General features: G+C 37.6%; 1 protein-coding gene and 2 long non-coding RNA genes across 3 annotated transcripts in view; 2 read left to right on the top strand and 1 right to left on the bottom strand.

Annotated features, from left to right (window-relative positions):
* Positions 1–26,383, top strand: part of LOC134662856 (uncharacterized) — a 256,695-nt gene that overhangs the window by 131,558 nt on the left and 98,754 nt on the right. The window lies entirely within an intron of this gene.
* Positions 1–26,383, bottom strand: part of LOC134662790 (cyclic AMP response element-binding protein A) — a 184,296-nt gene that overhangs the window by 142,915 nt on the left and 14,998 nt on the right. The window lies entirely within an intron of this gene.
* The window catches only part of LOC134662863 (uncharacterized), a 122,952-nt gene that overhangs the window by 85,653 nt on the left and 10,916 nt on the right, over positions 1–26,383 (top strand). The window lies entirely within an intron of this gene.

Below are 26,383 nucleotides of genomic sequence, written 5' to 3'. Positions count from 1 at the left end.
AAGAATCCTTATACTTATAGCACCAGCGAATATCATATGAAAAAATGTTTAAAAATATGTATTTTTATATGTGTATAAAAAATATGTAAGTATATTTGTTCAGATATCAGATTATAAACAACGTTTTTTGGAGTCAGTAAAGGTTCCGTCACATAGGCGCGTTTTCCGGGCGGGGCGTGAGCGTTTTATATGTAAAAGGGGCGCGCCCCGCTCACGCCCCGAACGGAAACGCGGCTGTGTGACGGAACCTTAAGGGCTACCCCACACTGGCGTCTCTTTCGCTCTAAACTACCTTCACCATGACTTTTAGCTTGCGTCAACTTAAACGCAGTGCATCTCGCTTGCACCATTGTCAGTACGAGGGAGATGCATTGTGCGATTTGTGAGTTAGTTTACGCAGTTGCGAATATGTCAGTGTCAAACACGTGGCAAGGATACTGCTAACCTTAAGGCAGTCCTTAAGGTCAGTAGAACAGGCAATGTCATGGCCGCGTTTAATGTGTGCGTATTATATCTGCGTTATTTCCATAACACACACAAAGACACGTGTGTTAACTCACACCTAGCTTTAGCTATTTAAAGAACAGATTACCAGTTTGCCGGACGATATCAGCCTGTAAACGCAAAAGGTGACAGCTCCGAACAACTGACAGGCTGATATCGTCCGGCGAACTGGTAATCAGTGGGCCCTTTAAGAGTATATAGTAAACTTATTTAGACCCATTAAGCACTTATTAATGATAAAAACGTTTGTTTTGAGCATTATGGCTCCTCTACACGATGGGCCAACGCCGGCCACTCCAAGGGACGCATTTATGCGTTAGAGGGAGTAAGTGATATTGCTATCTCATTCTACCGCATGGCTGCGTCCCTTGGAGTGGCCGGCGTTGGCTCATCGTGTAGAGGAGCCATATAATTCAAGAGTAGTGGAATAGGTGAAAACCGCGTGAAAATCCGTTCAGTAGTTTTGGGTTTATCGCGAACATATACAAACATACAGACGCGGCGAGGGACTTTGCTTGAAAGGTGTAGTGATAGATGCGTGTCTGGCAGTCTAGCATGACTTGCGTTCTAGCGCGCGACTCCATGCATCTTGCGCGACTTCAAGTATGGAGTCGCGCGCGATCTAGAACGCAACTCATACTAGACCGCCTAGTAATAAGAACGCGCCATAACATATCTTCGGATCTTCTTCCTCGTGTTGCCCCGGCATTTTGCCACGGCTCAAGGAAGCATGGGGTCCGCTTAGCAACTAATCCCAGGAATTGACGTGGGCACTAGTTTTTACGAAAGCGATTGCCATCTGAGCATCTGACCTTCCAACCCAGAGGGTAAACTAGGCTCTTATTGAGATTAGTCCGGTTTCCTCACGATGTTTTCCTTCATCATAAAGCGACTGGTAAATATCAAATGATATCAAACGCGCCATAACATATATATACTCGTATATATATATTATTAGCCTCTACTTAAATTAGCTAATCGTAATGTCGGTAAAACGGGCAATGTCATGGCCACCTTTAATATGTGTTACATCAGTGTGCGTTATGTAACACACACTAGCATTAGGTAAAAGTGCATTACCACGAGGAAAACGCAAATGAAACTTGTTTTGTGAACTATTAAAGGGGCCCACTTATTACCAGACCGCCGGACGATATCGACCTGTCAGTTGTTCGGAACTGTTAACTTTTTGTTCAATTTCATATTCAATTTCTTTATTGTTGGTTATATGTAGGTAATACAGATTTTCTTATACAGTTGTGTCCATTATAACCTGCCTTTAAGGCGTACAATATTTTTAAACTACATGCATTATTAATTAAACTAACATAACAAAATCAAAACATAACAATAACGTACAATAATAATTTTACATCTGTTAATATAATTACACTAATTACATGTCACAAACGAGATCCCAATTTCCTATTATTACATTTTAAATGTCAAAATTATCAGTTGTTTGTTCTAACTGACAGGCCGATATCGTCCGGCGGACTGTTTATCAGTGGGCCCCTTAACACTTCTAAAGCACTATTTAATGTACCTAATGACCTAGCCTAACTTGGTTTGGTGCATATAGTATTTTCCAAATAGCTTGGGTACGATGACTGCTGTCACCTCAATACAATTTTGCGAGAATTCGTAAATTGTAAGGAGATGATAGCTGTCACCGTAGGTACCCTGTGAAAAATATTGGAAGCTTACGACACAGAATAAACAATAGTACTATTAGGCAGGGATCGGAACCGGTTTTTTGCAAAAACTTAGAAATAAGCATATTTTTCGAATTATTTTATACTAGAAATGTAGGACTCAGTTGTGTTTTTAGGTTACGACTTCGTATTATTAGATTGCTCAATTAGAAATGAAGTAATTAGCAAAGAACGAAAAAATACCGTTTCCGTTCCCATACAAAAAATACCGGTATCCGATCCCTGCTATTAGGTACAGAAGATTCACTCTCTAACAAAACGCGTCTATTACGACCAGGGATCGGAACCGGTTTTTTGCAAAAACATCGAAATAACCATATTTTTCGAATTATTTTATACTCGAAATGTAGGACTCAGTTGTGTGTTTAGGTAGGTAACGACTTCGTATTATTAGATTGCCCAATTAGAAATGAAGTAATTAGCAAAGAACGAAAAAATACCGTTTCCGTTCCCATACAAAAAATACCGGTATCCGATCCCTGATTACGACAAACATGACCGCTAGGTGGCGCAATCGCGAGCAGGCGTCGGTTCCATAGCGGTGCGCGGCAACTACTATGGCTAGACACCAAAATTGGTGTGGGCCGCATGTACTATTGCAGGTTTACGGGAGATACCTACTTTTAATGCATTGGGATTGTGAAATGAAAGTTACAAAACAACAATGTATCATAAAGTTTAATACTACAACTAAAAACAAGTTTAAAACACGTCAAATCTATATTATTCTCATTTTATTGTCAATCAAAACAGCGGTAAAATGTATAAGTTCTTTAAAAGGTATAATTTAAATTGACAGACGTCCTCGACATTTTGCCGTAATGCATATTTCAAAACAACCGGATCCGCGATCGGTCATTTAAATTTAGAGACGAGACTAAAATAGAGACCGCTAGTAGGAATAAAAGTGGTGACGGTCAAGCGCCCAAAGACAAAGATGAAAATCCATTGTAAAATAGTCGCAAACCGCATGACTAAGTAATTTTGGTTTTAATATACACTATTTTAATGCAAAACAACCAATAGTTACCCTCTGAAACTCTACTCTCTACTCTAGTGTAGGTAGGTAGGTACCTACCTATAATTAATTTTGTTTTGTTTGAAACTTTATATTAAAATTATATTATATTAAATTAAATATCATTTATTTATTTATTCATTTATTTAACGAAATAAAACAAATGCAACTGTGTTCCAATTGAAAATAATTGAATTTCCATCGAAACTAATAAGTAAGCAGCAAGTACTATAAGTATAATATAGTACCGTGAGCCTTAGGAGGATAGGTAAGTAGTTATTACCATTTCACTGTAGAAAATATCTGCCTTTGCTTTTGCAAGACAGCAAATAGTAGGTAAGACTGCTCACAAGTCCCCCACGCAAAGAACGCGACTTTGTACAACGATTGGCAGTCTTTAATCTACTCGTCTCTGGTGCATTCAGTTATGTAACGTTTCAGTAAAGCGTCCGGTCACTTAAACGTTATCGTACAATTTTATTCGCCCACATTCGAATGCGAGCGATAAGAGCATATTAGTAGTACTATGCGTAGGCATATCTAGGTGTGTATTCGTGACCTTTATTACCAACGCATAAGGTTCACTATGTTGTTGTACGTGGCAATTGTAGCGTAAGTATGCACTTCAAGTTAATAATACGGCTGACGCAAATTCGAAAAATCTGTGAGTACCTATCTGTAAATCTATGATGAATACTATGTTCAACTTTAATAGACCAGGACCTCTAGAACTTGACAATAGCATCTAATTTGTTTATACTGCTGCGGTATCATGGTCGCGTTTTTAGCACCTGTCATGTTATGCTTCACTTTCGCACTTACATATGTACTTGTTAGAACGGGATAGGCATGGTGTCAAATGATAAAGAGCCGGCCATCTTAGCCGTTCTGCGGATTTGAACTTTTTTTTTAATCATCACAATTCACAACGCGATTCGAGATTTGACACCAGGGATGTTGCGAATATCCGCATCCGCATCCGCAACCGCGGAACATCCGCATTATTTTCAACATCCGCATCCGCATCCGCATCCGCATAAAATCGATGCGGATTTAATGCGGATGCGGATGTGGAACAGGTCGGTACAAGAACGTCTTAGCATCGGCGTAAGTGCTAGACTGCTAGGTAATTTAGTCATTAACCAAAAAACCTATTAGAAATGAGCAGTCAAGCGTGAGTGGGACTTAATGTGCGGAACCCATGGAACGCGAGTCCGACTCGCACTTGGCCGGTTTTTTGAAATAAAAATTACTAAAATGTAATATTTGACGTTTTTTATGGTACTATCTTGACATCCGCATCCGCATCCGCATCCGCGGATGTGAGCCTTTAAAAATCCGCATCCGCATCCGCGGATGTCAAAAAATTGACATCCGCAACATCCCTGTTTAACACCAATGTACTGGCCCCAACATGCCAATCGCTAACGCTACGAAGCGAACGGAACGCAGCTGTCACTGCCATACTAATATGGAAGAGTGATAGAGAGACACAAAGCGATTCGATGGCGAAGCGATAGCGATGTCACCTTGGCTCAGCCGCCTGGCCCACTTCGAATCGCCCGTAAGTAGGGTTACCAGATACAAATTTAGAATTTCCTGACAAAATTCCTGATTTCCGAATATTTTTCCTGACATTAGAGGTACTTTATGATAATTATGATAAAGTCTATCAATTCAAAAAATCCTGACATTTTCGTGTTTCGTCCCCATTCCCGACAAAAGGCCAAAATTCCTGTCATCTGGTAACCCTACCCGTAAGGCCCGTCTTTACGAAGTATGTAATTCGCTAGGTGCACGACTGGTGCTGCCCTCATTTTGGCGGACTTTCTACGTTAAATCTTATGGAGTAAAATTAGTTCAAGCGGCTGCCGCTAGTACTAATGGCGGACATTCCATAAGATTACCTGTGTTTGTGACGATCAGCGCCACTTCCCCCTCCACCGACTTCGCACCTTGCCAATACATAAGTCAATATGTATGGCGGCGGCTAAGTTCTTTAGATTTTTTAATACCTTCTTTAACCCAATTAACTACCCAAACCTACACCTTATTGCAGCGGCTTAAGAACTACTAATAGACAGTCATTCTCTACTCCTAGTACCATCGATGACACACAAAACTGACCAAATGTGAGCCTTATTTCAAAGAAATAAGGTTTAAGTTAAACCTGGTCTTGTACGGCTTCATCAATCGTATTTGGCAAACAATTTCAGCATCAAAAGGTTGTTATTGTGTAGTATCCGGTTTACAGTTTTGTTCGGAAATTATCGGCTTCGGATATTCATGAATGAGAATGTTGTGTAAGGCCTGAGTGGACGCTCGAGTTGGGCGTGCAGCGGGGCGGGGCGTGCGGCGTGCATGTTAAACAAATGCAAGCGTATAGGAGCGGCCTTAGTGCACGCTGCTCAAATCACTTGTGAGCCCGACGCCACGCTGCACGCCCCGCCGAACGCTCCGCTTCGAGCGTCTACTCAGGCCTTACACTTACGGGAGAAATTTATAATGGGAAATATTAGGAGTCTGATTACCAGTTCGCCGGACGATATCAGCCTGTCAGTTGTTCGGAACTGTCACCTTTTGGGTTTAACTGACAGGCTGATATCGTCCGGCGAACTGGCAATCTGTGGGCCCCTTTTTCAGTACCATTTCGTACCTTGTCACAGTGACAATGACAATTAACAGTATGAGGTCCCTCGCGACTTTTATACTAATCTTCATCACTGTGACAAGGTACAATATGGTACTGAAATTAAATTCTTTGACTGTACACACGAAATTATGACAATAATCGGGTCAATATACTTAAATGGCGTCACAGCGCGTTAGAAGCCTTACCGCGATTTTATGGTTACATAACTGACGTTCAACCATCTTGAATAATGCGCTCGTAATGCCGAGCCAAAGCCATAAATATGTATACGATAATGCACCTCAATGCATTGACATGAGGAAGTATGTAGACATATATTGTGTAGACATATAATTGACATTGACCTTGTGAGTTTTAATAGATGAGTATAGTAGTGTCGTAAGTAAATGAAGCCGGGTAGAGGAATGTGACTTATAGACGATCTAGACCAGTGGTTCCTAACCTGGGGGTAATTACCCCCGTGGGGGTAAAACTGGTATTTTACGGGGGTAATATGCTAACCATATATAATTATACAACAATACAACAAACGTACACGTTTTATTTTTTATTACCATTGGGAGGAGGGGTAAAATCAGGTTCCCTAGTTAGTCATAGGGGTGACCGAACTGAAAAGGTTAAGAACCACTGATCTAGACTATTGAGGTAAACACACAGAACAAGTATTAAGTTATTAACTCACATTTTAAATCTCTGTTTTGACATTTTGCTGGGACATCAGTCGAACGACGATAATCAACTAATTAAGTTAGCAGCCGTTTATGAATAACTCCAGATATTTAAACGATTTTCGTTCTATGGCGTGTCCGCCCTGTGTACGACGGTAATAGTCACTGGTTGCAGTTTTTCGTTTGTTTGAGAAAGCAATGAAAGAAAAGAAATGGTTCAAATGGTACTTTATTTGGTTTGTAAAAGAAATCAAACTCATGAAACCATGGTTTCAATATCAAGGATCAAATTTAAAATAGGAAAATTTAGTATGGTGACTATGGTGGGCCTTACGAGGCAGACTTGTTAGTAATTTGCTTTTGCGCCGGCGTTTCGCTAAGTACCATGTATGATGCATCTTGGCAAGATTTAATTATTATTTACTTATGACATCGTGCTGTTATGGCGGTCATAACAGTTCTATATGTCTGTATATTATCCTTGTATTCTTGTTTTGAATAATGTACCTAAACGTAACTTATCTGGATATATACATTATGATGATACTTGCTTATTTATCATATCAGTCGAAAATCTACTGTTTTATAACACTTTCACAATATTTACAGGGACGGTTTGTGCACAAATATCTAAACGAAGTGATCTATGTTTATTGCTCTTGAGTGTTTTTATATTGGAAAGACAATCAACTGTTAGAATATTCGTGAGAAATACTATTTAGGTAACATAACGATCCATACAGAGGTTTATTTTGTACTAGCCCCGCCCCGGCTTCGCACGGGTTAACAAATTATACATAAACCTTCCACTTGAATCACTCTATCTATTCAAACCGCATCAAAATCCGTTGCGTAGTTTTAAAGATCGAAGCATACAGACAGACAGACAGACAGCGGGAAGCAACTTTGTTTTATACTATGTAGTGAAGACAATCAACTGTTAGAAAACGAAGTACCTATTCGTGAGATGTACTATTTAGGTAACATAACGATCCATACAGAGATTTTATTTTGTATTTACTCAAATGTCAAAATGATGTATGGGAATGATAGAAACGATTATTAGATTTGACAGACTTTTATGAATAACATCATCATTATCATCATCATATCAGCCTTTTATCGCCCACTGCTGAGCATAGGCCTCTCTTCGAGTACGTCACTTATCCCGGTCTTGAGCCAATCTCATCCAGATTCTGGATTCCAGAAGTGACCCGCAATCTTCCGAATATCGTCCTCCCAACGAGCCAACGAACGCCAGGCACTCCTTTCGTCTAAAAGCGGCCACCACTCCGTTAACATTTCGGCCCACCTGCCATCACTCTGCCTGGCGACTTGTCCCGCCCAGCTCCATTTAAGTTTGGTATGTCGTATGAATAACGCCAATCATTATGTAAATTATAGTATTGGTCTGAATGAGATATTAAATAAATTTAATGAGAGTAGAAATGCCGTATCCGTATTTTAGACTAATAAAAAAACCCTACAAGTAAACTACGACAAGATTCGAGGTTTTGAATAGGGAATACGCAAAGTCTGCCTAGGGGGCGCCACTAGCAACCAGTAAATAAACCTTTGATGCATCAATGTCATATTTATTCGCAACAAATTAACGGTATAAACTTGTCAAAAGTATAATAGGCTACTCTACGATTTGTGCTAGACTGCTAGTGCTGCACTCTGGCGACACAATATTGCATTAATATCCCATATTCAACAAAAATATGAAGAAACTGGAAAACTTTACTGAAAAGGAACAATAAGAATAAAGATAAAATATATTTTATGCTTCGATTCTGAAAACCTTCGAGAAAACAAACTTACAATCAAAAATTGTTAACATCTATATAGCTTATTCCGTTGTGATAAAGGCGAAAACTGTGTACACATTTGTGGCTCTTAGGAGATTTCATTATGACGTCTAAACAGGTCGTTCTTTAGGTTTTTTACTACTGAAGCTGTCAACAAGTTGTCTTAGAAATTTCTAGATATCCTAAGGTAGAATATTATAGTATACTTTAGTGCAGCATTTCCCAAACTGTCTGCCCGATTGGAACTTTAAGATATACGTCAATTAATAGATCTAGAAACGATTATGGATTAGATATGTCAGTATCAAGTTGTCAGTTTAAAGAAACGTCACATTGACACTGACACAGCATTTGTTGTAATACCGGCAACAGAAATACATCATCTGTGAACAACTGTCTAGTCTATCATGGTTCATGAGATACAGCCAGCCTGGTGACAGACAGACTGACGGACGGACAGACAGACAGACGGACAGACGGTCACAGGAGTCTTAGTAATAGGGTCCCGTGTTTACCCTTTGGTTACCGAACCATAAAAATGAACTATCTGTCATAGGGACCATCATCCGACGCGAGAGGTATTAACCACTTTTGACATACATTTTGTACTACTAATCGTAATAAATAAACTAATCGTTTTCCTTGACATTGACTAATGTAAACACGATATAAACGCAACGATAACATCTTTTCGCCAGAATTATTATTGAACTTGACCCGAATGATAAAACAAAAGCGGGACTCATGTAACTATGGCTCCCTATAAACACTGATTGATCGTTGGTGAGCCTTATGCCTTAGGCAATAAGGCTTATAATATATCAGTTGATTGGCTCATATGATATAAACATAATAAATTCATATCGTCACGCAAAAAGCTGTGCAAACTAATTGTTATTAAGCACATATCTCTACGAGCAATAGTACAACTTTTATATTAAAGGAAAAATTTAAAAATGCACCGGCAAGACTCGTACAGTCGAGTTCACAGTGTTGGCTTGTAAAGATGTTTATGAACTAGACTGTACTTGCGACCATTCGGAACATCGGTCCTACGGCTCTTAACCAACTAAGCTAACTTTAAGATTCGCATGCTTCTGGTAAGCTTTGGTTGCTTAGTTGGTCAGAGCGATTGAACCGATGCTCCGAAAAGTCTGGTAGCGTAACACCAATCAGCGTGAGGGATCAAAACCAGACCGTATCAAAACAATCATCTCTTCCTCGCGCTGTCCCGGCATTTTGCCACGGCTCATGGGAGCCTGGGGTCCGCTTGGCAACTAATCCCAGTAATTAGCGTGGGCACTAGTTTTTACGAAAGCGACTGCCATCTGACTGTGCATCTGACCTTCCAACCCAGAGGGTAAACTAGGCCCGTATTGGGATTAGTCCGATTTCCTCACGATGTTTTCCTTCACCGAAAAGCCACTGGTAAATATCAAATGATATTTCGTACATAAGTTCCGAAAAACTCATTGGTATGAGCCGGCGTTCGAACCCGCGACCTCCGAATTGCAAGTCGCACGCTCTTACCGCTAGGCCACCAGCGCTTCTTAGGCTACCAGCGCTTCCCGCTTATCGTATCAAGACAATAACAAATTATAAATCTAAATCGGTCTTCTGTACAACATACGCAACTGCATAAAATAAATATATATACCTATAAATTAAAGTAATAAACCTTCAATGGAATCATTAGAAAGGTATGTATTCTGCATAACTATAAGTATTACATGTTTTTTTACGAGATTTAATGTGTGACTTGATTGCTCATTGCTCTCATTTGTGAAAGTAACATAGATTATTAGATATATTTATCTTTATTTCATTTGGGTCTTAGGTTAGGATTTTACAATGTGAGTATAAAAGTACAATAACAAAACACTTACAAAAACAATATAAAAAATATATATACTTAAACACATTATAAAAAACCTAATCTAGGGTGCAGCCAGCAGCGGGGCAAGGCCCAAGCTACCGGTGGTCAGGGCTGCAGAGAGAGGAACCGGCGGACTAAATGAATCACTTATGTTTAGTATTTTTGCAAGTAAGAAGTTTTTCCACAGAACAAGTTAGAATGGCGATGCGAGCAGGGTACGTGTCGCCGCTTGGTCGCCGCCGGTTTTGAGCAAACGCTCGCACTGACTGAAAATGAAGTAAACATGCCTTTTGCGCCACAATAACCTTCAGATTAAGAAGCCAGATATCAAATCTGTCTAAAGGAGGCGTATCCATTCACCACGCACACAAGTTTTTACTACCGTTGCGCGAGTGTTAGTAAATGTGGAGAGGAACGAGCGGCGACACCGGTTCCGATACTAACTGCGCGCGATAGCCATTCTAACCTCTTTAATATGTTCTGTGAGTTTTTCTATATGTAGGTAAATTCTGGAAAAAGTTAAATTTGATTTGGCAATGTTTCATGACTTGGCTAACAAATCGGCTCTAGAGATAGCTGTCATCAAAGGCAAAAGTAGTTCGTAAGTAGGGCTTGCAAATATTCGAAACTTTCAGATATTCGAATATTCGACTTTTTCTGACGACGTATTCGAATATTCGAATAATTATTCGAATATTATAAAAAATAAGAAAAGGAACGAGAAAACGGTTTATTATCGTTTTATTCAAAAGATTTTTTCACATATTGCTAAAACTAAGGATATTTGGCAGAAATCCACTTAATTGACTAGGTTTTATCAGCCTACTACTTATAAGATGCCCACATTTATAAAAACAAGTAAAACGCCAAAATTAGACGTATTTAATATTTCTAGATAAATTTATTATAAATGCGTCGTTGCGTGAAATAATATAACTTAAACCATCCAAACACCTAGGTATGTAAGATATTTTTTTTAGTAGGTAATTATTTTCCGATTTAAATTAACTTGTAATCACTCAGAGGCCTGTAAAAAGGCCTTTAATTTCATTGTATTTTGAATCTTTATTGACTTTATTTGTTTTGGCAAGTTATTATTCCTAGTGGTCGGCTAATTATATAATATTGGAATATTTAAGGGAAAAAGTTAGTTGAGTACTGGGTGGATTATTCGTCAGCTAAATGTGCATGGATGGATTACCAAGTTGGGCAGGTTTGGTATGATTAAATTTGAGAATTGCGATAAGTGACAAGGTTTAGACTTCAAAAATTCGCTTAACGTACGCTTGTACTGAATAAACAGAATGACCCTTTAACTTAAGACTTACGCACCGTAAAAATAACATACTTTTTGATTTATTTTTCTTTTAAATTGAGTTAGGTTTCACTGTATTCACGAAGTCTATCGAGAGGAATACAGTATAAATATTATTTCCTTCGTATTTGGGTACCTACCGTTCCTCATTCACTGTAAATACCCGTAAAACACACAGAAACTGTAACTACAGCGGATGACATAGATTTTTTTATAGTAATAAAAAATATTCGAATATTCGAAACCTGAGCGGCCGAATATTCGAATATCAAAACAGGTCGAATATTCGACAAATTCGAATATTCGAATATTCGAATTGCAAGCCCTATTCGTAAGCTACATTCATGTGAAATGCCCATAAATGGTGGGATCCTATACCTACATGTGCTATACAAACGTGCGTCAGTGAGGGACAAAACATACGCAATGCGACACTATGATTGGTCGAATTTATTTGTTGCCCACCATAATCCATAACTACTAAATTTCCGGTGGGGTATTTAAAACAATGAGAGTCTGTGACAAGGACAAACAATAATAGCGCTTTCGCTGCTACTCCTACTGAAAGATACATAAGACTATCCCGTTCGGTCATTTCCCCCCTCATGCCTGATCCAGTTATACTAGATTCATTGAAATGCCCCATAAAGACAGATAGGTGTCAAAACTCCCTATAACTTTGTCTACTACATTGCATTGGTTGTAATAACATACTACCAACATGCCTACAATGTCACACTCATTCACTTGTGTCAACAGCTTGTTTTGAACCATTCTCGTCATGACGCAACGTATTTACGCAATTCACCCATTGTTCTGACTGTACCATTGTCTAAACTGGCAATTTTGAACCTTAATTCAAACACATAAGGTCCAACGGTCAATACAGCTGGTGCGGAGCGCTGTGAAATCTGTAAGGATTGTTCGATCTACGTACCACTCAATCAAAAGACCTGAAGTCTAGCCAAGATGAATTGTTGATAGGAAACGCCAATTGAAACTTAAAGAATGAATGGAAATCGCGTGGCTTCGAAGCATCTTCTTGATACATTTTGCTTTTGTAAGATTGTCATATTGGATAGGCCCCAGGGGAATTGAGAGGTGTGCGCCGCATTCTACCCAGTGGCTGTTATCCACTGTGCCAACTCGCGTCTTATGCATCTTTCACTTGTACCCCTAACGACTCTCCGGACGGCCAATTAAGGCAAGCCAGAGCTAAGAGTCCTGTGTCCACTTGGGGTTTCTATCCGATCAAAAAGTACACGCCGGAGACGGAGACCCTGACTCTCGGGAACTCTCGGGTCCGTGGCACGGGGGTCGTCACTCCTCAACCAGCCCATTGTTCCTTCCTTCCTTCTTCCTTGATTCCTCACGTCTGAGGGTCGCGACCACATGAGGTCGTTATTTCATGCACCAAGGCTCTCCATTCTGCACGTTTTTCCTCCTCCCTGATAATAGGCGCCTGTGTAGATCCCTGGCAGGCCTTCTTTACAGTGTCCACCCAGCGGGTTGGTGGATGTCCACTATCCCGTCCTCCATCCACCATGCCAATTGCCAACCATAATGCGCTGTTCGAGGTTGTCCAGCTCCCGTCTGGCAACGCCCATTGTTATCTGACCTAAAATTGCCTTATTCAGTCCTCAAAGAACTTCCTCCCATTTTCTTTCTTCCGAAGCTACAGTCTACTTAGGTAAAACTTTATTAGGTTCGCAATAAATGAAGTCTATCTACAGAACCGCAGGCTTACATAAGAAAACAGTTCGCAAATTGCGGGGATATTTCTCTTTTACTCCAATGAAGGCGTAATAAGAGTGACAGAGAAAGATGCCCGCAATTTGCGAACTTCGATTTTCGCGGTTATAGCCCAGCTTCTTGAAGAAAAGGCGAGCTAAATTAGATCTGACTTGACCTATAAATACTAACAGCGAATCACGCTGCTTGTATTCAAATGTTTTCTTGTTCAAAGAGCTTGAATATAATTTAGAGATGGGCAGAATATGGAGTTAGGCCAATAAGCATAATCGGCCGAATGTTCAATTCAGATATTTCCGAACCGAATATACGGCCAAAGGTCAAATTATTCAATTTATATGTATCAGTATTTAATATGCCGATCTCTAATAATTATTTGCGTTATTCATAAACGGCTGCTAACTTAATCAGTTGATGATCATCGTTTGTCCCTATCTGTCGTTATGCCACAGAGAGGGACAAACGACGATCATCAGCTAATTAACTTATAGCAGACGTTTATGAATAACGCCGTATGTATTTAACTAACAGGGCCGAGAATTGGATCGCGTAAGTGGTTGTAATAATTTTTTAGGGTTCCGTACCCAAAGGGTAAAAACGGGACCCTATTACTAAGACTCCGCTGTCCGTCCGTCCGTCCGTCTGTCACCAGGCTGTATCTCACGAACCGTGATAGATAGACAGATGAGGTATTTCTGTTGCCGCTATAACAAAAAATACTAAAAACAGAATAAAGTAAAGATTTAAGTGGGGCTCCCATACAACAAACGTGATTTTTGACCGAAGTTAAGCAACGTCGGGCGGGGTCAGTACTTGGATGGTTGACCGTTTTTTTGCTTGTTTTGCTCTATTTTTTGTTGATGGTGCGGAACCCTCCGTGCGCGAGTCCGACTCGCACTTGGCCGGTTTTTTAACCCCATTTTCAAAGCATTGAATTTCAAAATTTTAAACAAGACCAAGTGCGGGTAGTTTAAAAAACTCGAGCAGCTAGATATTGATGTCAGCTTTAGCCAGTCTTTCTCCGAGACCACGGGGACAATGCCGTCCTCGAAACGTCGGAGGTACGTTTAAAAACAAGTCCCGTTTTATAATATAGACGTGTCCGTGAAATCTGACCAGGTGCCCGTTTCTCAAAAGCTTGTAACTTGTAATACAAGTGGAAGTCCCTTTCTAACAAAAGCTGTCAAAAAGGGTGTACTTCCGTTTGGCCCAAATACATTTCGCCAAATTTCACTTCCCGACAAACTTATCGCAATAGTTTCATTTCCCAAAGGAACCTTTAGCAAAGTTACACTTCGCATATAACTTATTTGGTCAAATTATCATTTGGCATGATTTTACTTTGTCAAATGTTATTAGGACAAAAACTTATTTAGCAAACGTTTTTTATTGGCTAATATTATATTCCAAAAAGATGTTTGCTCAAATTGTCATTTCGCAAATTTGGCAAATAGGCATCTCTATTTAAATTTGAACCTAAATTCGTTCTGTTAGAATTTTGAATTTATATAATATTTCTACTCGGGATCAGTAGCTTTCTCCATTCTTACTGAGAAAAAATCTCCACAAGTTTTTGGTGCATTTGTATGAAATTTTGGGGCCACTTTTTACTCGTATTAGGGTCGAAAGAGCTCGTGATTCTGACTGGAAATAATACAAAAAAATCACAGTTCTGTGTAATGCAGATTGGGGGTAACCTTCATAAATTAAGTTATAGTAGGTACAATACAGTACCAAAGAAATTACTAAAGTCCGTCAACCAAATCTTGTCAGTAGTAAAAGGCGGCAAATTTGAAAAATCGCGGGTTAGCAACACTGTGTTCGAATAATTCCAAAATGCGTGTCATCTGTGTTTTATCTGTGGAATGTGGATCGTGAACGACAGCCGTCACCTTATTTGTTTTCATTTGGTTTTCATTCTGAATCATTTCTGTTTCAAGAGATATTTCTGCTGTCACCATTAAATACCAATACATTAAATAAGAATAAGCAAAGCTAAGGGGCCTACAATGTACAATCATGCTCGTTGATGGTAAACATTACTAAAAATTGAGGTTATGACAAGTACATACTGGAAGAACTCTTTCGAACATTTAAGATTATGTTCAGTTTTTTTTGTTTTAGGGTTAAAAGGCATAAATAAAATTAAAACGTATGCCTAAATCTATCCAACAAGACCATAAATTGTGTCCTGGAAACCGTCCATAGGCCCACATGTCTAATATTTTCAGCAATCAGTTGTGACTATTTACAAAGATGCAATAGAATACTACAGAATATTATGCTTGGTTGAAGTGACCCGGTAACATTGGTAACTTCATTATATTTTTTCAATTAATGACCTGAATTATAGTGTAAGCTAAAGTGACCCTTGTCTTATTTACCTTTAAATTAAATAAACACCCAAATATCAGTTGTTTTATTTTTAATATGTAATCCTATTGTACAATATATACCAATCAAAAAAATTACACAGGTATGTCATATTCATCCAGAAGAGTACACTAATTTACATTAACAAGTGGCATATTATATTATAAATAACAAATATATGCACTATCTAATTATCTGCATTTTGATATGATTTTATTTTACTAAACTTAGAAGACATAGATAGGGAACAAAGAGAATATAAGCACTACGATAGAGAGTTGTTTTTGATATCTTCAAATTTGTTCATCATTTTGATTAACATTATTTTAACATCGCTTTTAAATTGTCCGTCCGTTTCAAATTTTTTCAATAAACCGCGAGTGACAATTTGAATTGACGTACGCAGGGCGCGCTCAGCGGAAAAAAAAATCTTTTGGTTCGATGTACGTTGCTGCTTTTCTTAGCGCAATACTGCTCTTTGAGTGTTGCCCTACTTTAGTTTGCTTTACATTGCTACTGACAAGATTTGGTTGACGGACTATATGTTTATTAAATTTTTAATCATCAAAATGTCAAAATCAAGTCAATTTCATTTCTGATCAAATCGATCGATCTGATCATCCCGTCTGGATACCGCTTTACCAGTTACACTACACTGAATGCGAGGGCATGGCATGAGTGGTGGGGATAACTGACAGAACGGGATAGTCTTATGTATCTTTCACTAGGAGTAGCAGAGAAAGCGCTATTATTGTTTGTCTTTGTCACAGTCTCATATTTTTTTATTCCCCACCGTAGTTTATGGTGGGATACAAACAATGCGTAAACGTCAAATTGGTGTGAAACATATGAACAGTGCAAAGATTATCAGGAAAAATATTGAAATCAGTGTTTCGTGTGCATGTGGTAGTACTTAACAATTCAACAAATATGGTGAATTGTTCAGTTTTGCGCTGTACAAGTGACTGCCGGCAAAAACAGGACAACGTAACATTTCACAGGTAAATACAGTATTTTATACTTCGGTCACATTATCATGCTTAGTAACAGCATCCTACAATCTATATAAATTAAAATCTGAGTAGAAAAAGCATTTACAGTAAATAATAACTCGGGTAAAAAAATTTACCTATAAATATTTCCTGATAAATTAACCGACCAAATTACGTACGCATATTGACAGTAAGCCGTCACCCTTTTAATAACGTGTATTCAATTTAGTCGCATTGCTATTAATCGAGGGATACCAGCCCGTGATGCATACAATTACCCCAAAATTCGGGTATTTTGTATTTTAATAACATTTTTATAAATAATTATGCTGTAGAACTTGACATATACGAACAATAAAATTGAACTGTGTTTAAATTAGAATGTAAATTATATAATTATATTATGTATTTAAGCATTACGGATTCTTTCTAACGTTATAGGATAGGGGGTTTTGCCACGACTCAGAGAATCTAATTGATATGCTGCAGGCACTAATTCTTAATTTTGCAATAAGAGTGACAGATTACAAAATGAATATTTCGTTTATTACCTCCAGATTTCCACAAGATGCAGGCACGCGTGCTAAATGGATTTTAGCAACCGGAAGGAGAAACTGGGCACCGACGCAAAACTGCCGGATATGCTCAAAGCATATTTACGAAAACCTACCTTTTCTATTTCTTCCTGTGGCACACAGTATGCTAAAAATTCTTTCTTTAGGCGTACTTGTAATATGTATAATGAATCGTTTAATGATATAGACATTTTTGTTCATAGTTTGTCCGTTTTCAAGAACAAAGTTCGGCATATTTTGTTTACTAGTAATTGAAAAATTGTTTCAAGTAAATATTTTGCATTGTTTTCTTACTTTATTTGCGTATTGTACTCACAATTATTGAACTATACCTACGGGTAATTTAAGTAACCTATTTACTTTTCATTGTAATAGTCAACTTAGTAACGTATGAAACTTTAGGCCTGTTTTTAGTCATTTTTGTAAGACTTATTTGTAAAAGGCTGTTTGTTTTCTAAATAAATAAATAAAAAAATTGGCCCATTGATATTTTATTTATCGCTGCGTCTTACGTAGGCGAACAACTCGCGAACGTGATTAAAATTACCCCAATATTTGATAATATTGGGGTAATTTTTAATTATATGGTATCCCCGGGTTTGTGACGTCATCTATGTCTATCCCTTACGGGGGCACGCGGTAGGCCACATCTATAGAAATACTACCATCTATGACTGAATGGGATTGGCAACTGTCAATGGTTTGCATAGATGGCACCATCATAGCTTGCCGGGGCTTGCCCCTTCTCTAGTTGAGTTCTATGAGATTCGGCTTAAAGGGCTGGCATCTAGGGCATAAAATTCTATATAAAAAACAAGAATTTGACACAATTCTAGGGATTGACAGAGCAATCTATGCTGGCGCCATCTGCTAAATACTTTGACCGGCCAATCCCATTGATTACTGAATCTTAATTCCTTAATTTTTATTTTAGATCCTTATATAATTCTAAAATATTATTGCAGATATGTTCATGGTTCAACAAATTACATCCGTTTGCGTAAAACATAACCAAAATGATAAAGTATTTCAAATGAAAGCAAAAATAAAAATACTGCAGACCCTCTACAATTGGTATGTAAATTGTATGCCATATAATATTTTGGGACATGTAAGTTATGCTTAATGATACATTTGACTAAATAATACTTGGTAAAATGAAACTTGACCAAGTAATTATTTGCTAAACAATAACTTGCCAAAAAAGACTATTGCTAACTGAAAAATTGCGATAAGTTGTTTTGCCAAACATTTTTTTGGGAAATGATAATTTGGGAAACATAGTTTGGGATGTGATACTTTGGGAAACGTTTCTGGCCCATTCATTAGTAAACCGTCAAAAAGTGACAATGTATACCTGGCTGGCGGACAAACCGGACAAATCTACCAGACACATTATGTATAGTCGGCTGCAGAAATAGTGGACTCCCCTGCAAACAAATTTATATGCAACTTATGCAAGGGGGTTAGTTATCTTTGCAGCTGACTGTACGGCGTATAACGGTTATTTATAATAGGTAGTTATAATAACCCTAGCTATTGTTAGAATTATAAAACCATTATTTTCTAAGTAAATACAAAACTTTAGGTAAATAACGTCAACTGTCTTTTCTGATACCGTGTCATGGCTACCGACCCGTTCAAACAACATTTATCTGACCAATTGTCGACCTTAAACCGTCGCAATAGGGTTCAAATATAGACAGTTAACTCACTTGACGATAGTATTAAATTTTTTCATATCTAGGGCATGTGCCGACCGATTATTATTCATGAATTTATATTGTAGGCCGAATTCAATTAACTATAAATGCTGGATATATATACTTATAAATATATTAAAATGCTACTTTTTGTTTAAACGATTACGTACTTACTATTACTGCAATGTTCTGCCGCCAGACGGTCAGAGTGCAGCACTAGCGCCCATCGTAAACCATAGAGTAACTTATACATACTGTGCCTCAAACTGTTTTCACAGTCAATAAAATATGACATTGATACATCAAGGCGGTTTGTTTACAAAGGGCCTACCGAGAAACGCGAAAATCGAATCGAAACTCAACTATCTGCCTCTTTATCGCTCGAATATGCAAGAGTGATAGAGAGGTTTAATCACAAAATTTCGACTCTCTCGTTTGCGAGTTGCGACAGACCCTCAAATTGTGATGGATTGTGGAAGTGGCGCCCCCTGCGCAGAGTTTCGCGTAATATTACCTATTATTAAAGAGTATAGAAATAAAATTAAAAAACCGGCCAAGTGCGAGTCGGACTCGCGCACGGAGGATTCCGCACCATCAAAAAAAAAATAGAACAAAACAAGCAAAAAAACGGTCACCCATCCAAGTACTGACCCCGCCCGACGTTGCTTAACTTTGGTCAAAAATCACGTTTGTTGTATGGGAGCCCCACTTAAATCTTTATTTTATTCTGTTTTTAGGGTTCCGTAGCCAAATGGCAAAAAACGGAACCCTTATAGATTCGTCATGTCTGTCCGTCTGTCTGTCCGTCCGTATGTCACAGCCACTTTTCTCCGAAACTATAAGAACTATACTGTTGAAACTTGGTAAGTAGATGTATTCTGTAAACCGCATTAAGATTTTCACACTAAAATAGAAAAAAAACAATAAATTACTTCGAACTGAAACTCAAAAATTTTTTTTTCATCAAACCCTGTGTGTGTGGTATCTATGGATAGGTCTTCAAAAATGATATTGAGGTTTCTAATATCATTTTTTTCTAAACTGAATAGTTTGCGCGAGAGACACTTCCAAAGTGGTAAAATGTGTGTCCCCCCCCCCCCTGTAACTTCTAAAATAAGAGAATGATAAAACTAAAAAAAATATATGATGTACATTACCATGTAAACTTCCACCGAAAATTGGTTTGAACGAGATCTAGTAAGTAGTTTTTTTTTTATACGTCATAAATCGCCTAAACACGGAACCCTTCATGGGCGAGTCCGACTCGCACTTGGCCGCTTTTTTAGTATTTGTTGTTATAGCGGCAACAGAAATACATCATCTGTGAAAATTTCAACTGTCTAGCTATCACGGTTCGTGAGATACAGCCTGGTGACAGACGGACGGACGGACGGACGGACGGACGGACGGACGGACAGCGGAGTCGTAGTAGTCTATTCCCCAAAAAAGTATTTGTGCATTCACGCAGTATCTGTTTTATTTTATTTTCATATTATGTATGTGACAATAGGGTGGATCAACTATTTCTTGTTGTTATTCTGTCCGGTCAGCCAAGAGACAATAGTAGCATAGTTTGTTAGAAGACATTGTACACCATGTTCTTCTGACACGCTTGGTAGATGACCCTCAATGGAAAGGGTTTATAAGTATCACAAAAAAGCGTGTTTGGTGAATTTAAATGGCTAAAAATCAGGTTCTAAAGAGTGACCCAGGAGAACGTAACCATGGCAACGAGTGACAAGAAAAAGTTGATTCACCCAATAAAGAATTCTTATTCTTATTCTTATCTTTTAGGCACTTTTACGATACTTCGTGTAATCACCACTTAAAAAATATTGTATGAAATACATTGTTGCCAACCTAATTTTAATTGTCATGTCTGACAGATATGTAGACATGTTTTTTTTTATTTCATTCATTCTTTTCCCGCCCGTACCAGGATTCTTTGCCTCTTCTTGAATGAAAAATATTTGTTTTTACAATTTTATTTCAAAGTAATTGCTTGGTCGTAGAAAAAGTGTATGCAACGTTGTTTAACCGAGTCAAAAAGTACTGGTGGCGTCTTCAAATTGTTACTCACGCCACTTGACTCTTTTGAACAACGATTGCATAAAATACTATTAATTTATGTCTATGCTTAATAGCGTCGTTTGTAAACGTTTCAGCTTTATACAAAATTAACTTCACTGCCTGCAACCCGCCAGGCGGGTGCACTATCCGTAGTCGCTTTTCGCTACATACGGTTTTTCCATGTTATCGGCTACGCTCGTAGGGTCGTAGGGCGTAGCAAGCGCTGGCACTGAATGTGTTAAATAAAGAGTAGGTACTCAAGTAATTAACACACTTTTATTAGGTCGACGTATGTAACTATGTAATGAAATCTTGCAAGTTAAATTTGATCCACTTCCCGGTTTCCGATTGAGCTGAAATTTTGCATACACATGTAAGTCGGGTGACAATGCAATATTATGGTACGATCGAGCTGATCTGATGATGGAGACAGGAGGTGGCCGTTCCTATGGCCTGTGATGAAACAACGCAACCTAATTGTGTGAGTTGTCTGTCGTAAGAAAAGTACAGTCAGCGATAAAAGCGTGTACCAAAAATGAAATGTTTGCCAAAAACTTATTAATTGACAAAATGCTTCAAATAATATTTTTATCAAATGAAAAGAGCCACTATAAGCCCGCACACAAAACGCGAGAAATAAGTAAAAATAAATTAATGTTTTATGGGCATTCGTGATAAAATCAGACCCGCATTATATTATGCAACTCTGTTGAATGCATTCAAGTAGGGTGTGGTTGAGAAACTATTATTAACAACATATTGAATTGGAAATAAGTGTAATTTATTAATATAATTTTCACCTCAGCAGCTCGAACAAGGGTACTTTGCTACTAAAAAACAGTGAGCAAAATCGCACTTTGCTCACTGAGTGAGACAAAATGAGCAAAATGCGATTTTGCTCACTGTTTTAAGTAGCAAAGTACCCTTGTCCGAGCTGCTGACGTGAAAACTGAATTGTAGGTATATCTTAAGAAAACATGAGTGAATAGGTAAGTGATGAAGAAGGAATACATTTTTCGGGTTCTCTAATATGTTCTCACTGCTGAGGTGAAAAGTTTTGTGAACTACACGAGATCAAAGTTATTTACATCTCGTGCGCTTTTGAGTCCCTTACTACGCTCAAGATTCTAAATTAGATTCTACTAGATCTATTATAGAATCTTTCGCTTGCACGGGACTCAAAATAAGCACTCGAAGAAATATCAAACTTTGATCTCTTGTTGTACAAATAACTATTTTTGCGCTTATACATACAGTAGTTTTTGTGTGATGCTTTATTGTTTTTTCCTTGTATTTTTTCATTAATCTATATATATAAATGCACGTGTCCTGACTGATTGACTGACTGACTGACTGACTGACTGACTGACTGACTGACTCATCAACGTAGAGCCGAAACTACAAATGCTAGAAAGTTGAAATTTGGACACTAGGTTGCATTTATAAAACGTATAAGAGCTAAGGAGCGATTTTGAGAAATTCAACCCCTAAGGGGGTTAAAAAGGGGATGAAAGTTTGTATGGGGTTCAAGTTTTATTTTGAGCTAGGAAATTGAAACTTTGTAAAAATGTACTATATTAAAAAACAAGAAAATTAATTTCTGCGTTTTCGAAAATTCATCCCCCAAGGTGGTGAAAAAGGGGATGAAAGTTTATATGGAGATCAAATATTTTTGTGAGTGTTGGACTTGAAACTTTGTATATGGGGATATTATTATAAGACGGGAAAACTAATTTCAGCGTTTTTAAAAATTCATCCCCCAAGGTGGTAAAAAAGGGGTTGTAAATTTGTACGGAGATCAAATATTTTTGAGAGTGCGGGACTTGAATCTTTGTATTTGGGGATATTATTAAAATACAGGAAAAGCAATTTCAGCGTTTTGTAAAATTCATCCCCTAACAGGGTTAAACAGGGGTTGAAAGATTGAATCCATTACAAATGCTTTGAAACTTCTTAGAAAGGCATAATAGCCGATGACAAAAAAAAGTAATTGCGACGTTTTAGGTAATTCAACCTCTAAGGGGGTAAAAAAGGGGATGAAACTTTGTCCTGGGGTGCAAATTTTATTTTAAGCTAGGACCTTGAAACTTCGTAAAAAGGTATTAAATTAAAAAACAAGAAAATTAATTTCTGCGTTTTCGAAAATTCATCCCCCAAGGTGGTGAAAAAGGGGTTGAAAGTTTGTATGGAGATCAAATATTTTTGTGAGTGTTGGACTTGAAACTTTGTATATGGGGATATTATTATAAGACAGGAAAAGCAATTTCAGCGTTTTTGAAAATTCATCCCCTAACAGGGTTAAAAAGGGGTTGAAAGTTTGAATCCATTACAAATGCTTTGAAACTTCTTAGAAAGGCATAATAGCCGATGACAAAAAAAAGTAATTGCGACGTTTTAGTTAATTCAACCTCTAAGGGGGTAAAAAAGGGGATGAAACTTTGTCCTGTGGTGCAAATTTTATTTTAAGAAACTTGAAACTTCGAAAAAAGGTATTAAATTAAAAAACAAGAAAACTAATTTCAGCGTTTTTAAAAATTCATCCCCCAAGGTGGTAAAAAAGGGGTTGAAAATTTGTACGGAGATCAAATATTTTTGAGAGTGCGGGACTTGAATCTTTGTATTTGGAGATATTATTAAAATACAGGAAAAGTAATTTCAGCGTTTTGTAAAATTCATCCCCTAACAGGGTTAAACAGGGGTTGAAAGATTGAATCCATTACAAATGCTTTGAAACTTCTTAGAAAGGCATAATAGCCGATCACAAAAAAAAGTAATTGCGACGTTTTAGGTAATTCAACCTCTAAGGGGGTAAAAAAGGGGATGAAACTTTGTCCTGGGGTGCAAATTTTATTTTAAGCTAGGACCTTGAAACTTCGTAAAAAGGTATTAAATTAAAAAACAAGAAAACTAATTTCAGCGTTTTTAAAAATTCATCCCCCAAGGTGGTAAAAAAGGGGTTGAAAATTTGTACGGAGATCAAATATTTTTGAGAGTGCGGGACTTGAATCTTTGTATTTGGGGATATTATTAAAATACAGGAAAAGTAATTTCACCGTTTTGTAAAATTCATCCCCTAACAGGGTTAAACAGGGGTTGAAAGTTTGAATCCATTACAAATGCTTTGAAACTTCTTAGAAAGGCATAATAGCCGATAACAAAAAAAAGTAATTGCAACGTTTTTTGGAAATTCAACCCCTAAGGGGGTTAAAAAGGGGATGAAAGTTCGTCTTAGGGTGCAAATTTTATTTTAAGCTATGAAGTTGGAACTTTGCAAATAGGTATTAAATTAAGATACAAAAAACAAATTTCAGCGTTCTTAAAAATTCATCCCCCAAGGTGGTAAAACATGGGGTTAAAAATTTGTACGGATATCAAATATTTTTGAGAGTGCGGGACTTAAATCTTTGTATTTGGGGATATTATTAAAAGACAGGAAAAGTTATTTCAGCGTTTGGTAAAATTAATCCCCTAACAGGGTTAAAAAGGGGTTGAAAGTTTGTATGGCGTTCAAATTTTATTTTAAGCTAGGAACTTGAAACGTTGTAAAAATATATGGTATTAAAATACAAGAAAACTAATTTCAGCGTTTTTGAATATTCATCCCCTAAAGTGGTGAAAAAGGGGTTGAAAATTTGTATGGATATCAAACATTTTTTCGAACGCGGGACTTGAATCTTTGTATTTGGGGATATTATTAAAATACAGGAAAAGTAATTTCAGCGTTTTGTAAAATTCATCCCCTAACAGGGTTAAACAGGGGTTGAAAGTTTGAATCCATTACAAATGCTTTGAAACTTCTTAGAAAGGCATAATAGCCGATAACAAAAAAAAGTGATTGCAACGTTTTTGGAAATTCAACCCCTAAGGGGGTTAAAAAGGGATTAAAGTTCGTCTTAGGGTGCAAATTTTATTTAAAGCTAGGAACTTGAAACTTCGTAAATAGGTAATTAGGTAGTAGGTTTTATTAAAAGGACATGAAAATCTTCTAAGGGGGTTTAGAGGGATTACATCGAGGACAATTTTATTCAGTTAGGGGCTTGAAACTTCGTAGGTTGTGAAAGACAAGTCTCATGCGTCGTATAATATTAATAATTAAGAAATGATTAACCGTCCTACCGCAATCTCTTGCTGCATAATGTTCTAAGCTAATGTAGAATATATAACCACCAATATACAAATCCACGCGTACGAAGTCGCGGGCAACAGCTAGTAGGTACATAATATTCAAGTGTTTGTGTAACTTTAATGCTAATTCATTTAATTTTATACACGAAGTATTAATTGCTTAGTATTTTTTCCATTCGTTTGTTTTACTAATCGTCACGTGCCTATGGGTGACGGTGACCTACTGCCTAAGTGCCTACTAAAGACATTTACTAAAATAAGATATAACTACGTATGTATAACTAAAATTATGATTGTAATCAAATTGCTTTGTCTTATCTAATTAATTAATTCAACACGTATGAAAACAATATCGGTCTACATCCCGAACGTAAATATTTCTAGAAAATTCCAGATAAGTAGGTATTTCATGAAGAGCACGTATAAGAAATTACGATACGTGTTGAAGGTATTAATTGATTATATCAATAAAATTAATAGGTTTTAATAAATGACATGTTTTCAACTTTGCTTGCGTGTTAGAAGAGATAAAAAAAACAACGGGTTTCACTCAGGGAGTGCCGGCAGAAGTGAAAACTCAATGACTAGTGCAAAATGCACTATGTATAATTGAGGTTAACGCCATCTAGCGTTAGCGTTAATTACTTGAAACACATAAGCACATCACTGTTAGTACTCGAGTTATATTAATACCAGAATACCAGTTAGAGCGAAACTCACTAGATGGCATTTAAATCAATAAAGAAAAACTCAATGACATTACATGTAACAGTCTTTCGACCAGGTCACGTGCCAGACTTACGGTCACGTGATCGGCTTACGCTGTCTCGAGACTCTCGAGTTTAACATTTTTTCTCCACCTCAAAAAGTGCACAGCGCCGCTAAAGAAGTTTTCACTTCAATAATGTAGCATCTTACGAGTCACACCCTCCGCCCAAAAGCCGCTCTCATACAATCGTAGATACGCTTTCATTTTAAGACCAAACTTGGCATGAGCATTTCCGTAACATAAATATATGTACGTCTGGTAATAGTTTTAGTTGCTAAAAATGCAGCACAGCGCCATCTAGCTGCCAAATTCGAAGCCCGAGTTTTATTTTACGCTTGCGCTTGAGTTTGCGCCCAATTAGTCTTTAATTTAAAATATCCATAAGGGAAGGAAGGAAGAACCACACATTTCTCTTTTTCTACTCGTCGACTACAATACTTGAATTAAGACTTCGTACCAAAGTG

This window comes from Cydia amplana, chromosome 3 (genome assembly GCF_948474715.1).
Source record: "Cydia amplana chromosome 3, ilCydAmpl1.1, whole genome shotgun sequence".
Taxonomy (NCBI): domain Eukaryota; kingdom Metazoa; phylum Arthropoda; class Insecta; order Lepidoptera; family Tortricidae; genus Cydia; species Cydia amplana.
Note: the sequence above shows the minus strand (reverse complement) of the source record. Positions and strands in the feature narration are given on the sequence as shown.